General features: G+C 40.8%; 2 pseudogenes; both read left to right on the top strand.

Moving 5' to 3' along the window:
- The first annotated feature begins 7,598 nt into the window (after positions 1-7,598).
- LOC148943075 (small subunit ribosomal RNA) lies at positions 7,599-9,391 on the top strand (annotated as a pseudogene).
- A 1,836-nt stretch (positions 9,392-11,227) lies between these two features.
- Positions 11,228-13,332, top strand: LOC148943074 (large subunit ribosomal RNA; annotated as a pseudogene).
- The last annotated feature ends 281 nt before the right edge of the window (positions 13,333-13,613 follow it).

Raw genomic sequence — 13,613 nt, 5'->3', positions numbered from 1 at the left:
AGTAGTGGTTTTGAAGTGCTTAGAACGCAAAATAAGTTTCTATTTTCATGTAATTTCTTCATTGTCATGATGGCAACTAGTAGCCTTTTTTACTGTTAACCGGAAGATATAATAAAGATTGCAAATTATTCAGTGTAATTTAAATTTACCCACATCTTTACTACAATACTCATATTTCATTTATTTCTTGCAGAGCACATTGGCACTGCTTGTTCCTGTTTGTGTTGATTAGTAGTTTACAACTGAAAGGATGGAGGAAGAATACCGAGGAAGAATGGATATTCCCTGGATGTAAAGATAAAATATTTATTTTAAAAAATGACTATTACAAGCTCCGAAAGGCTGAATTCGCATTTCGGGTTCATATAATAAAAAAATATATAAAAATAGCACAACGACAAAAAAACTGTCTAAACAATGCCAAAAACAACAATATCAGAAAGGCAAATCCATTCATAAGTCTAAAAAAAGTGCAAAATGGAAGAAAGTTAAAAAGGCAAAACTAAAGCAAAACCAAAAAAAAAGATTGAGATAAAAAATCTTGATTGAGATAAAAAAAAAAGATGAAGACTTCATAAAGTTCGGAGAAAACTGAAGTGAGTGCCATGGGGCAAATGTGGTCGAAAGTCAGACTGGTGCATTTTTTTTGTGTATAAAACCTTGTTTCCAGCAACTTAGGAATTTACCAAATTTTGTGATGTGGTTGGATATATTTGATAAGGCCTCAGTATTTTTTTCTGAAAAGGCTTTAATTAAGTCAACTGGGATGTTCAAGGGACATATGCTTGATTTTCTAGGCTTTGGGATTTTATTTATAACATCAGAGGGAGAATAAAGGGGAAGGAACTATTGGAAGGGGGAATAGTTGGTCTTGAGCCAGCAAAAGGGGGGAGACTTTGAACGATGGAAGCAAGGTACAAGTTCAAATCGTTGGCAATCTTATAGGGGGTTCAGGGAGATGAAAATTAACTTCGGCAGGATTTTTTCCACATATTTCTCTTATTTTTCTGTCCCATTGCTTGGGCTTGTTAGAATATAGATCTTTGACTTGACTATTATTATAATTAGAAGCTGCCTTTCATAAATTTTTCTTTAGAAACTTCCTTAGACTATTAGCCTAAGTAATACGACCTGCCTTGAATTTTTTTTTTATATAAGTTTTTTTTTTAAGACTCAGTAATATAAAGCTTATCTGTGGAACACGTTTTAAATTTGTCCTCTGCGAAATGGGATTCATGATTACTCCTCAATAACTTTTGGAGGGACGAAGCCACAAGTCAACGTCATTTGTTTGATGCACAGTGGACCAATTTTCAGTAGTACTCCATGAGCCAAAATTGAAAAGTCCCGAGTCAATAAGAGGTCTATAAGTGGTTGCAGTTATAGAAAACGACTGTTTAACTTTAGCCAGCGGAGATAAGAGAAGGCTAAAGTATTTACTACTCCCTAGACAGAGCAGAGTGGAGACGGGTTTGTAAAACTTCGAAAGATTAGTGATTAAATCAAGAGTAGTGTTACCTTTTGTAGTTGGGACCTTCACGACATGTTTTAAAATAAAAGCATCAAACAGTTTATGATAATGATATGTAAGTAAGGGGCGACCCGGCTCAATGGTAACCGAAACTAAAATACGGAATTTTGATAAAAATAGATACATCAAAAGAATAAGATTTTAATGCTGATTTCCAATATAAAAATTTCATCAAGTTTAGTGTTACTCGTCAAAAGTTACGAGCCTGAGAAAATTTGGATGATTTAAGAAAAAAGGGGTGAAGATCCACTAAAAGTTAATGGAAATCACACAATCATACTCAACGTATCAGAGTACCCAACTGTAGAGGTTTCAAGCACCTATCTACAAAAAGGTGGAATTTTGCATTTTTTACCAGAAGCAAGATCATGGATACGTGTTTATTTATTTCAAGGGGTGATCGATTCGTCCCAGTAGTCCTAGAATATCGTGGGAGGATCATTGGAACGGAAATTAAAAGTTCTAGTGCCCTTTTTAAGTGAATGGAGGGAAACAAGGCCCCCTCCCACGCTCATTTTTTCCCAAAGTCACCCGATAAAAATTTTGAGGTAGCCATTTTGTTGAGCATGGTCAAAAATATGATAACAATGTCTTTTGGCATGACTTAATCCCCCGAAGTTCCCGTCGGGAGGAATGAAGTTCTCTGAACTTTACCCATTGTTAACATCTAGTATTGGTTATTGGAAAGTATACAGACGTTTTCAGGGGGATCTTTTCTGGGCGGGGGTTATATGGGAGGATCTTTACATAAAGGAAGTTTTCATGGGGGAAGTAAATTGCTAAGAAGGGGGCGCCGAATATCCCAGCATTATTAAAAAAAAAATATCAGAAATTAAATATATAAAAACAAGTTTTTCAACTGGAAGTAAGGAGCAACATCAAAACATAACGAAAAGAAAATATTACGTAAGGGATTGGGTTCACCTCCTAGTCAATACCTCTCTCTTTAAGCCAAAGATTTTTGAAAAATAAGGTTCAATACAGCTCTCTGGGGCTATAATGAAAAAAAGTTTGAGGTGGCTAGGGAACGTTGTGCGAATGATAAAATAAAAGTTTGAAACAGGGATAAAATCCTTTTTAATACAGTATATAGAAATTCACAGAAAATACCATATATTTCGGTAACATATACAGTGACCGACACTGTATATGTGACCAAAATATCTGGTATTTTTTCTGAATTTCTGTACTCTGTCAATTAAAAAAGATTTTATCCCTATTTTGAACTTTTATTTCATCGTCAAAGAAAGGCAGTGTGGTCTCCGAAATTATCTACGTTGTGCGGATGATGGATGACAGATTTTTCTTTTCAGCCAACGACCTGAATTATTTCTATGGTGATGGATACGTTTCTCCTAAGGTAGAAGACCATTTATTAAATAATATGTTTAATGCAGTCACATCTTGGTCTCTAGGAGTAGTCTTGAGATCAATCCTAATTGAAGAAGAATCATTTCAATTTGGTCTACTGTGGTGACGCAAAATAGAAAGAGCCGCTTATTATAAAGGCTTAATAGCCTCGACTTTTGGGTATTTCAGAACTACTATCATGACTGTAGGATTGATTATATGTGTTTTTAAATATTGGAATTATAGGAAACATCAAATCCTCGGAGGGATGGACGTATAAACCACTGTCTGGACGAAACCATAATCTCTCGCACAGAAATTGAATAATCTGAAAGAAAATTAAAAAAAAAATTATGAAAAATAATGGAGCGAAATTCTCTGCAATTTCAGTAATAATATTTTTGATTGTAATTTAATTGGTATTTTGAGTGTCTTGCTTTTGGGAAAAAAAGCTGTACCAAATTTTAGTTTTACTTTGTGATAAATTTACTTAGAAAAAAAATTGTTCTGTGTATTGTTATATTACTATATAGGGTCTTAAAGTAACTTTTTAAATTTTAACCAAAATGTATTGTACTGATTATTGTTGTTTCTAAGTTGATGACAATTTTTAAGTCTTTTTAATAATAAATGCTAACTTTAATGTGTAAACAATATAAATATAATTAAAAGCCAAGCAGAAACAAAATGTTTTTATTTAAGCGGCACTTTGTGTTTAGAAAACAATTGAGAAAAAATTTTAGCCTCTTAATTAAAAAGAACTATTTGTATATTAATAGTGTGTAATTTTTTTTCTTTTTTATACAACCGTTAATGCTTTATTTGTATACAGATAGTTAAATTTTTTCTTTAGATCACAGACTTAGTTCTTTTTTCAACCAATTGTAGGTTAATTTTTGTCAATATCAACCAAAGTTAGATGTACTTCAAACAAATTTTTTTGGTTCATGTGTTATGTCATTATAAACAAATTTCTGATGCATTGATATACAGTTACTTGGTCCACAATCAGCGTCAACAGAATCCAGTATTTAGTGAAAATTTATTACTAATTTATTGACTGAAAAGTGAAGTTAAATCAGAAATGTTCAATGTTTGTGATGTATAAGCAAATAGCTAACAGCCTAAATGGCATCCATTAAGTTAAATGAAACTCAGAGAGGAAAGAAAATAACAAAATGAAAAATAAAATAAAAAAGGTGAAAAGCGAGAATTTTGTCACCCAATGGCAAACCTTGAAGAAGAAGAAATTAGTAAATATTTTGACAAGGGCCTCCGGCGATTCGTCCTCAGTGCTAAACAAAACAGAAAAAAGAAAGAAAAAGAAACCAACGAAAATCGAACCTTTCGAAGTTTACTTGACAACGAAAGAAAAACTGTCGTTTAAGTCGTTGTCAAGTAAACTTCTAATATGTATAATTTATCCAAGGCAGTCCTTACCACGGATGATAAATGGTAAATCAGCTACATCACCCAGATAAATTAAGTATTGATGCGAGTTAAATTTAAACTCATTTAATCAAATAGTTTTTAATATAACTTTATTTGTATTTCAAGCAAAAACACTAATATGATGCTTAAACCACTGTGGATCAAACTAAAACAGAGGATGCACATAAGAATGAGGGTGAGAAGAGAAATTTATAGTCTTAAAGGCAAAAAGAAATAAAGAGAAGAGAATAACAAGGACAAATTCCAAAAATTGATGTCCTGGGAAGAAAGGACATGGCAAATATTTGGCCATAAACATGGCCCTAAAGAAACCCATTGAGGGTATATGCACAGAATGACCCAAAATGATGCCAATAAACCATGTATAATATTAAAAAAATGGTTGTTTAAAAAGTGAAATATTTAGAGTTTGGATAACTCTTCTCAAGGAGGGAAGTATTGTGGTGACGGTTTCTAATTAAGTCAAATTTGGGATTTTAGTAAAAACATTAAGACGCAAATACAAGTTTTAAAATGCCACTTTTTATTAAGATAAAGGAACACACTCTAGATTGTGTAAGCTTGAAAGAAACTTGCTCAATAAGCAATTTCCTGGCTAAGTATGTCAAATAGCCAGATAGATGCAGTTGGTTTTTCATATATATATATATTCAGATTTCTTTGACTGAGGGACAACTCTTTGACTTGCAGAGCGAACCTCTGTCCGTTTGTTTTCTTATTAGAAATAGCTTGGAAAATTGTTAGATCATTGTAAGTTTTCAAATATCTTATTGTATTGTAGATTTCTTATACTTGTTGACTCCCTGAGACAACCAGTCCAAGCGGCTTATATATTATCAGACCTGTACCATTGTGTATTACCTGAATAAAAGAATTGTGTTATAGCCAACCTCTTTACGATCTCAATTTAGTCCCTCAAATATTCACAGCTGGCACGCCCCATTAGTAAGGTCATAGCCTAAGGCACGCTACCAAAGTTTAATTACCTTAGGACCATAAATATCTCTCCTATAAAGGGAGTGATAAAGGCATCAACTACAACCTCACTCTACAACCTTAAAACCACTTTACCAGACTACGTTCGCACAATCTTATGAAGTTGATTGTCAGAAAAATGGAAAGGCTGAGATGTTTAAAATTGGTTTGTAATTGTTTTGTTTTTTAGTATTAATAAATGGATTGATTGATTGATTTAGTATCCAATTGTTTGCAATTGAAAAATGAAAAACGACCAAAAATTAGAGAGATCACCTTCGGACAACTGTGGTTCCTAATTATAAGTGACAAAACCAGAGTATAATTTTCCAGAAGAATCCAGAAGCGAGAACAAAGAAGCCAAGCTAGAAGAATTGAACCTTGTCAATATCAATCAAACATCAGAAAAAGAATCCGGTTTACGACGCTTCACAATTGAAAATATTATGGATGAACCAAGAACTTTTGGTTTAGAAAAATTTGAAAATTCTACTAACAGTTGCAGGAGTTAAGTGTTCAAGATATAGATATATCCCTAGAATTGGGGAAGCGTAAGACAATACCGTTTAACTCTAAAAAAATTGAAAGCAAACCAAAGCAGTTATTGTAAGAGAAACAGAAATGGAGTCGTTTCAATACAAAACAAGCAACTATTTAGTTAAAAGGACAAAGACCCCAAATCTGAGCTAACGGATTTGGGTTAGCGATGGTAGCGAGAAGCGGTGGACATGGAACCCCATTTGAAAATGTGTGTGTGTTCAACCATTCAGGCTTGTGGACTGAGACCCCTATTCTGGAAATGTCCTAATTTTGTTAAAAAATTAATTAAAAATTTGCATCCTGAACCCCTGCCGATAATTCACAGACCTTATATGAGGGGGTCACTATAGAAAAGAAAAATTGAGCGTGATTGATGGAAACGGTGGACATGGTCTAGGCGAGATCCATGTCAAAATGAATCTATTGTTGGGTATTGGTGTAGCACATGGTAGCATCGCGCTTGAACCACGGTCTTACCATTCACGGCCATAAGCAACCGTGCACCTGTGATAGCTCTGCCCAGTTGATGTGTGTGGAATTTGAAACCTCTAAAAAGGAAGGTGGACTACCATGCCAGTGAAGGCCCATGGAGAGAGAGAGCCTGTGTGCCTTTCATTTCTACTAGGGCCCGTGGGGTATGTTTTGGTCTTTTTGTTGTTATGGCAAGGCTCGCAGTAGTTAGACCAATTGGTCAGTCATACTTTGACAGATCAAATCTGTCGCTTCTATCTTGTATTTAGAAGTCAAGTGAAAGTTTGACTCCAATATATGTGTCTTAAATTGGACTCGAATCCATAAGAAGATGAGATGGCTTGTTGGTGTCAACCATTCAGGCTGCTTGACTAACACCCCAGTTTTGAAAATGTCCAAATTTTGTTAAATATTAATTAAAAATTTGCAGTCTGAACCCCTGCCGATAATCCACAGACCTTATATGAGGGGGTCACTGTAGAAAAGAAAAATTGAGCGTGATTGATCGAAGCGGTGGACATGGGCTACTGCAAGATCCATGTCAAAATGAATCTATTGTTGGGTATTGGTGTAGCACATGGTAGCATCGCTAGAGCAACGGTCCTACCATTCACGGCAATAAGCATCCGTGCACCTGTGTAGCTGTACCTAGTTGATGACAATTGAATTGAAACAGCGAGGAATGTGTACTGGGCTAGTATGCCAGGAGAGACCCCAAGAAAAGAGAGCCACTGTGCCCTTCATTCCCTTTAGGGCTTGTATGGTATACCTAGCTCAATTGTTGTCACAGCAAGGCTTGATCAGTTGCACCAAAAGGTGGCTTGAAGCACACACACAGTAAACAATATTTGGCGGGGAGTTGTTGGTAAAGGAAATGTCTTTTGTAAAGGTTAAAAATTTAGTATTTACTGAAAAATGATTCACTATATTTGCCTGGGTGCTAGTGTGTTTTAAATCTTTGTTTGTTCTACGTAGAGATGAGTTATAGTGGTCTTAGTTAAAAGTTGTGAGCGTTACAATATCACTCGAACCTTAGTGTGGGTTATTTTTTAGGTTTTGTTTATAATTATGTTCGCTAGCATACAATAGCAGCTTGTTTTAGATTAGTCTCTTTGAGCGTGTGCACTACTTGTGTCGGTAATGATTTTGGTATCATTAGAGACGGTGACTCGGGGACTAAGGGTTCTTGAAAGGAGGATGGCCAGGTGGCCGTACTCCTCGAGAGAAATCTCAATGGTTTACTGTGTTTCTAATGTGCCTGATGGTAACGTGAATGTGTTACCTGGTTGATCCTGCCAGTAGCATATGCTTGTCTCAAAGATTAAGACATGCATTTCTAAGTACAATCACACATTGTGCGAAAACGCTAATGTCTCAATAAATCAGTTATGGTTCCTTAGATCGTACTAGCGACTATGGGGATATCTGTTGTAAGTCGAGAGCTAAGACATGCACACTATCAACACCGTCACATCATGCGTTCTTGTGTTAGCTCAAGACACCGCTTGATTCTTATAGTCGCGAGGTGAATAGGTCGCACTCTATCCGAACTAACGGTCTCGCACCGGCGACGTGTCTTTCAAATGTCTGCCTTATCAACTTTCGATGGTAGGCTATGCACCTACCATGGTTGCAACGGGTAACGGGGAATCGGGGTTCGATTCCGGAGAGGGAGCCTGAGAAAAGGCTACCACATCCAAGGAAGGCAGCAGGCGCGCAAATTACCCACTCCCAGCACGGGGAGGTAGTGGCAAAAAATAACGATGCAGGACTCATCCGAGGCCCTGTGATTGGAATGAGTACACTTTAAATCCTTTTAAAGGGCAAGTCTGGTGCCGGCAGCCGCGGTAACTCCAGCTCCAATAGCGAATATTAAAGTTGCTCCGGTTAAAAAGCTCGTAGTTGGATATGGGTCTCGGTCGGGTGGTGCCGCCTCACGTTGGTCACTGCCTCGATCGGAGAATTCATTGGATCATTCGAGGTGTTCTTAACCGAGTGTCCTGGGTGGCCGATACGTTTACTTTGAACAAATTAGAGTGTTTAAAGCAGGTGCACCGCGCCTGAATATCACAGCATGGAATGATGGAATAGGACCTCGGTCTTATGTTGGTTTTCTGGACTTGAGGTAATGGTTCAAAGAGACAGACGGGGGCATTTGTACTGCGACGCTAGAGGTGAAATTCTTGGACCGTCGCAAGACAAAAAACTGCGAAAGCATTTGCCAAGAATATTTTCATTAATCAAGAACGACAGTTAGAGGTTCGAAGGCGAACGGATACCGCCCTAGTTCTAAGCATAAACGATGCCAACCAGCGATCTGCGGACATTACTTGAATGACTCCGCGGGCAGCTTCCGGGAAACCAAAGTGTTTGGGGTCCAGGTGTCGGATGGTTGCAACTCTTACACTGACATGACTTGACGGAATGGCACCACCAGATGTTGATAATGAGTATGCATTTGACTCATCCAGTGACACATAAAAAGTTCCGGCCCCTCGACGGTTTGACCGCGTTAGAGCTCTGTCTGTAGTCATGGTGTGTTGGTGCATGGCCGGGCGGAGGGTGTGGCTCGATTTTTCTTGTTGAATACGATAAAGAATGAGACTCTAGCCTGCTAAATAGACGATGGATCCTAGTGGTGGATCGCTCTTCTTAGAGGGACAAGTGGCGTCGAGCCAGATGAGATAGATTCCGCCCAGGTCTGAGCGCCACGGCGCGGGATGGTTAAGCAAGAGAGAGCCACTGTAATTCTCTGCGCATCAGCCATTGACGAGATTCCCTTTGCCCAGATGTACATCGGAAGGGTGGGGTCGTGTTGCCGTACCGGATCACACTAACCCCTGACTCAATCGTAGGCGCACGTCCTTCGCTTGCGTCGATTACGTCCCTGCCCTTTGTCCCCACCGCCCGTCACTACTACCGTGTGAATGATTTAGTGAGAACTTCGGACGACTCGCCAGGGCAGCCTTCGGGCCGCCCGTGGTGTGGTTGAAAGTTGTTCAAACTTGATCCATTAGAGGAAGTAAAAGTTGTGATGAGGTTTCCGTAGGTGAACCTGCGGAAGGATCATTAGCATTTAATAAGCAAAAAGCAGAATCTTAGCCCCTGGGGTCATTAGTTTTTCTAATCTTTGTTATTGATACACGTTCCCATGTTTGGTGTTTGAGGTGCACAAGTAGGTTTTCCTTGTGCAGCATCAGTCATGGGGGCCATTCGTTGAACAAAAGGAGTGCTCAACGGAGTCTTGAGAAATGGGGGCTTTGAGGCAGTTATTGTAGGGATGATTGACTCAAAGTTTGGTTCGTTACTAATGGAGAACTGTTGAGACCATTGACTGTGAGGACTACCTGAGCTGGCTCTGTAGTTGGGGCTCTCAGAGGAGTAGAGCATGCAAAGCCTGTTAAGGTAGCAAGTCTCAATGGAATCGCTGTGACGTCATGATGAGATGAACCAACACTGAGGTGAGTGTTGTTGCCCCAGCTGCAGATTTGTTTGGGGGGGGGCACGAGATGATGACTGGGTTTTGTCTTGAGGTATTGGTGTTTTTATCCATTACAAGGATGGAGGGTTTGCTTTTTGCAGCAACAAGATATTATATCTTGCTCTGTCGTGGGGGCTCTCTGAGGAAATGAGCATGCAAAGCTGGTGATAAATCTTGAGTTGTAGTTGTGGGCCAAATTCATACCATCTGAAATAGTGGACATTGGATTACTAACACTGTGGGAGGTGTTGCCAAATCAAAAGTGGTTGGGGGACAGTTACTCTACATCGACCCTTCCTTCGTTAAATATTTTCGAGAGTCCTGTTAAGGTTTGTTTACAAAAGAGAGGCACGTTATTAAACTTTTTTGAAACAGAATTTCAGGAATAGATAAATAATTCCTATGCGATAATTAAATACCAAATAAAACCAGATCATTTCCGAGCGAGGAATATATACTCATTGGTACTACTTCTTGATAAAGATTCATATTTGGTCTAAAGTGTCTCTCTGATTCCAAGATCATGCATTCCACTCCGCGAGACTAAAGGGAGTAACGGTGATCGTGCCCATCGCGTTCTGTGCGTGAGGGGTGCTATTGATCTAGTTCAGGTTCCGTGTGTTTTTGCTTCTTAGAACCTGAATTTATAATTTAAATGTATAAGTTCTCTCAATTATTTCAGAGATTCGGATAACTAGTAACTTATTGTTTTACAATGCGACAATCATTACACATGGAACTGCAGGAACGTCTATATTTTGAAAGCAAATTGCATGTCCAGCCTTTGAGCTTGGACTACGTCTGGCTGAGAGACGGATGTTGCTATTATACTGCATTGTTTACCATCACTGCGAGGCTCCTTGCTACTATTTGTTGTTGATTACAACCTATAGAGAATGTAAGCGATCTCGTCAAGTTCTGTGTCAACCGTTGATGTTGAGAGGATTTGGTGAGAGGTATTGGTCTCGTTATGCTGGTCTCATTTGCCTCTTTAGGCTGTGGGTTAGGGAATCCATGGTACAAAGAGTGCAAGTTATCTCATCAAGTATACATGACCCAGGGCTATGCCTATTGTTGATCACCCTATTACTAGTCAACCAACTGTGTCCTGGTCACTGAGCTCCTGTTTGGTGGAACGAGAGGAGTTTTATCATTATGGGTTGTGCACAGTAGAAGCCCCACAATGAGGATGAATCCAAATTCTTTTCGACTAAAAAACTTTGACTGACAGCCTTCGGCACAGGAATGGACTACTATGACTTTGGTATTGGAAAATTGGTCTATTTGATGTTGAACTGTTGACTCCAAGGGGCTTGCTGGCACTTCAGGGTTAGTGGTAACCAGGTGACTTTGGATGATTTGTTTGAAAAACAAATGGACCTGTCAGTTTATGTAAAAAAACCCCGTCCTCAGCTCAGGCGAGACGACCCTCTTGACTTAAGCATATTAGTCAGTGGAGGAAAAGAAACTAACAAGGATTACCCTAGTAGCGGCGAGCGAAGAGGGATAAGCCCAGCACTAAGGATCAATTGAATCCTTCAGGAGGCTATTTCGACCGATGCAGTGTTTGGGAGCCACGCAATACCGTCGCTTTTACAGTCTAGGGTACTCATGAATGTGGCCTGAGTTCCTACAGATGGTTTCAGGCCCGGATGAAGAATGAAAGCTCGGCATTACGAGGTCTCTCTAGAGTCGTGTTTCTTGGGAAATCAGCGCTAAAAAGGTTGTAAACTCCCTCTAAGGCTAAATACGAATATGAGACCAAAAGAAGACAAGTAACGCGAGGGAAAGTTGAAAAGAACTCTGAAGAGAGACTTAAAAAATGCGTGAAATCCTCCAGGGGTTTAAAACGGATGGACTTTCGAAGTTCGAGCCATCTTCGGGATCATCGTTGCGGGTGGCGAGTGCTGATGTGATCGCTGAGGGCAGCCTCGGCTTTTCTCTGGTCATGCTGGTCATCTACGGTGCGCACGGCGTGTAGTCCCGGGTGGATTCGTAATCCGCACGCGGCTGGAACGGTGTCAAAGGACTCAGTGCTCTTGTTGCTTCGGCTTCAAGACGCTGGATTCCCGGCAACGATTCGGCCCGGGTTCTGTTGCTGGGAGCCTCTTTGTGGGTCTCCTGGGTGAGCGGAGAGCAGGCGAGTTCCTTCCGACCCGTCTTGAAACACGAACCAAGGAGTCTAACTTGTGTGCGAGTAGTAGGTCGATGAGAAGACCGATGGCGGAATGATAGTTAAGGCATTGCTTGCGATGCTGATGGTAGATCCTTCTCCTCTGGAGAGGGCGCATCCCAGGGGCGTCGTGATCCCGTTGCGGATGCGACGTACCTAGAGCACACATGATGGTACCCGAAAGATGGTGACCTATGCCTGGCCAGGTCGAAGTCAGGGGAAACCCTGATGGGGGACCGAAGCGATTCTGACGTGCAAATTGATCGTCGGAGCTTGGTATAGGGGCGAAAGACTAATCGAACCATCGAGTAGCTTGTTCCTCCCGAAGTTTCCCACAGGAAAGCTGGCGCTCAAGCAAAGGAGACGGGAGTCTCATCCGGTAAAGCGAATGATTAGAGGCCTTGGGGCCGTAACGGCCTCAACCTATTCTCAAACTTTCAATGGGTGAGATGCCTTGCCGACCGTGATGTAGTTGGCGGCAAGGATTTTGGATCCGAGTGCCCAGTGGGCCACTTTTGGTAAGCAGAACTGGCGCTGTGGGATGAACCAAATGTCCGGTTAAAGCGCCCAAACCCATGCATATTCCCGATCCCACGGAAAGGAGTTGGTTGCTCCAGACAGCAGGACGGTGGCCATGGAGGTCGGAAACCGCTTAGGAGTGTGTAACAACTCACCTGCCGAAGCAACTAGCCCTTAAAATGGGAGGCGCTTTAGCATTGTGCTGATACCGGACCGCCGGTCGCAGAGCTTTTCGATCCTTGGTGATAGTCGCTGACGCGCCGGGGAGGAGTGTTGGCGCTCGTGGGTATTGTAAGGTTTGTTTATTGTTCCGTCCGGGTTCGGCCTGGTTCGCATCTAGATTGTGGATGAGCTCATAATATTGCGAGATAATTCTTTACGCATGTGTGGAAGGGTTCCCTGTTACCAGTTTTAGGATCGGGGTCAGTTGGTCCTAAGCCCAACCTGAAATGGTAGCACAAGACGAGCATTGAACGAAAGAGACAAGAAGTGTTGATCGCAAAGCGTGAGGCTCGTGGCAAGGGTGAAAGGGAATCCCGTTTTTATTCGGGAACCTGGTTGGGGTAACGTTCGGATCCTCGTATCCGTCTCGGCAACGAGAATTGGTCATGGGAAGCTGGCGGGAGTGCCGGGAAGAGTTTTCTCTTCTGTGTAAGGGAGATATTAGCCCTGGAATTCCTCCACGGAGAGATAGGTTTAATCTTCCGAAGAGCGTTTCACTTGAGCGACGTCCGTGCATTCTTGTCGGTCCTTGAAAACCATGGTGAGGGCCACGTCTACTCCTCCCACCAGACCGTACAGTTAACCGCATCAGGTCCCCTAGATGAACAGCTTCGAGGATTGGTATGAATTTATTTAATCTAAATCGGCACAGTTTATCAGGAACTTCGGGCTAAGTATATTCTCGGACTGTTTAGTGAGTTGGCATAGGAACACGATGTGACTGGCTACCGAGTTGGTCTAGTGTGATCGTACGTGTGCTCGATCCCTTCTCAAGCTGGTCGTGGACGGCCCAAGCAGTGCTTTTAGTGCCTTGCTTCGGCTTGGTGCGGAGCCTCGGCGCCCAATGAACGACCAACTCAGAACTGGCACGATCCAGGGGAATCCGACTGTCTAATTAA

This window comes from Artemia sp. Qi Xiang Cuo, chromosome 16 (assembly GCF_049724085.1).
Source record: "Artemia sp. Qi Xiang Cuo chromosome 16, ASM4972408v1, whole genome shotgun sequence".
Classification (NCBI taxonomy): Eukaryota; Metazoa; Arthropoda; class Branchiopoda; order Anostraca; family Artemiidae; genus Artemia; species Artemia sp. Qi Xiang Cuo.
The sequence above is the reverse complement of the archived record's forward strand: the minus strand, read 5'-3'. Positions and strand labels throughout refer to the sequence as shown.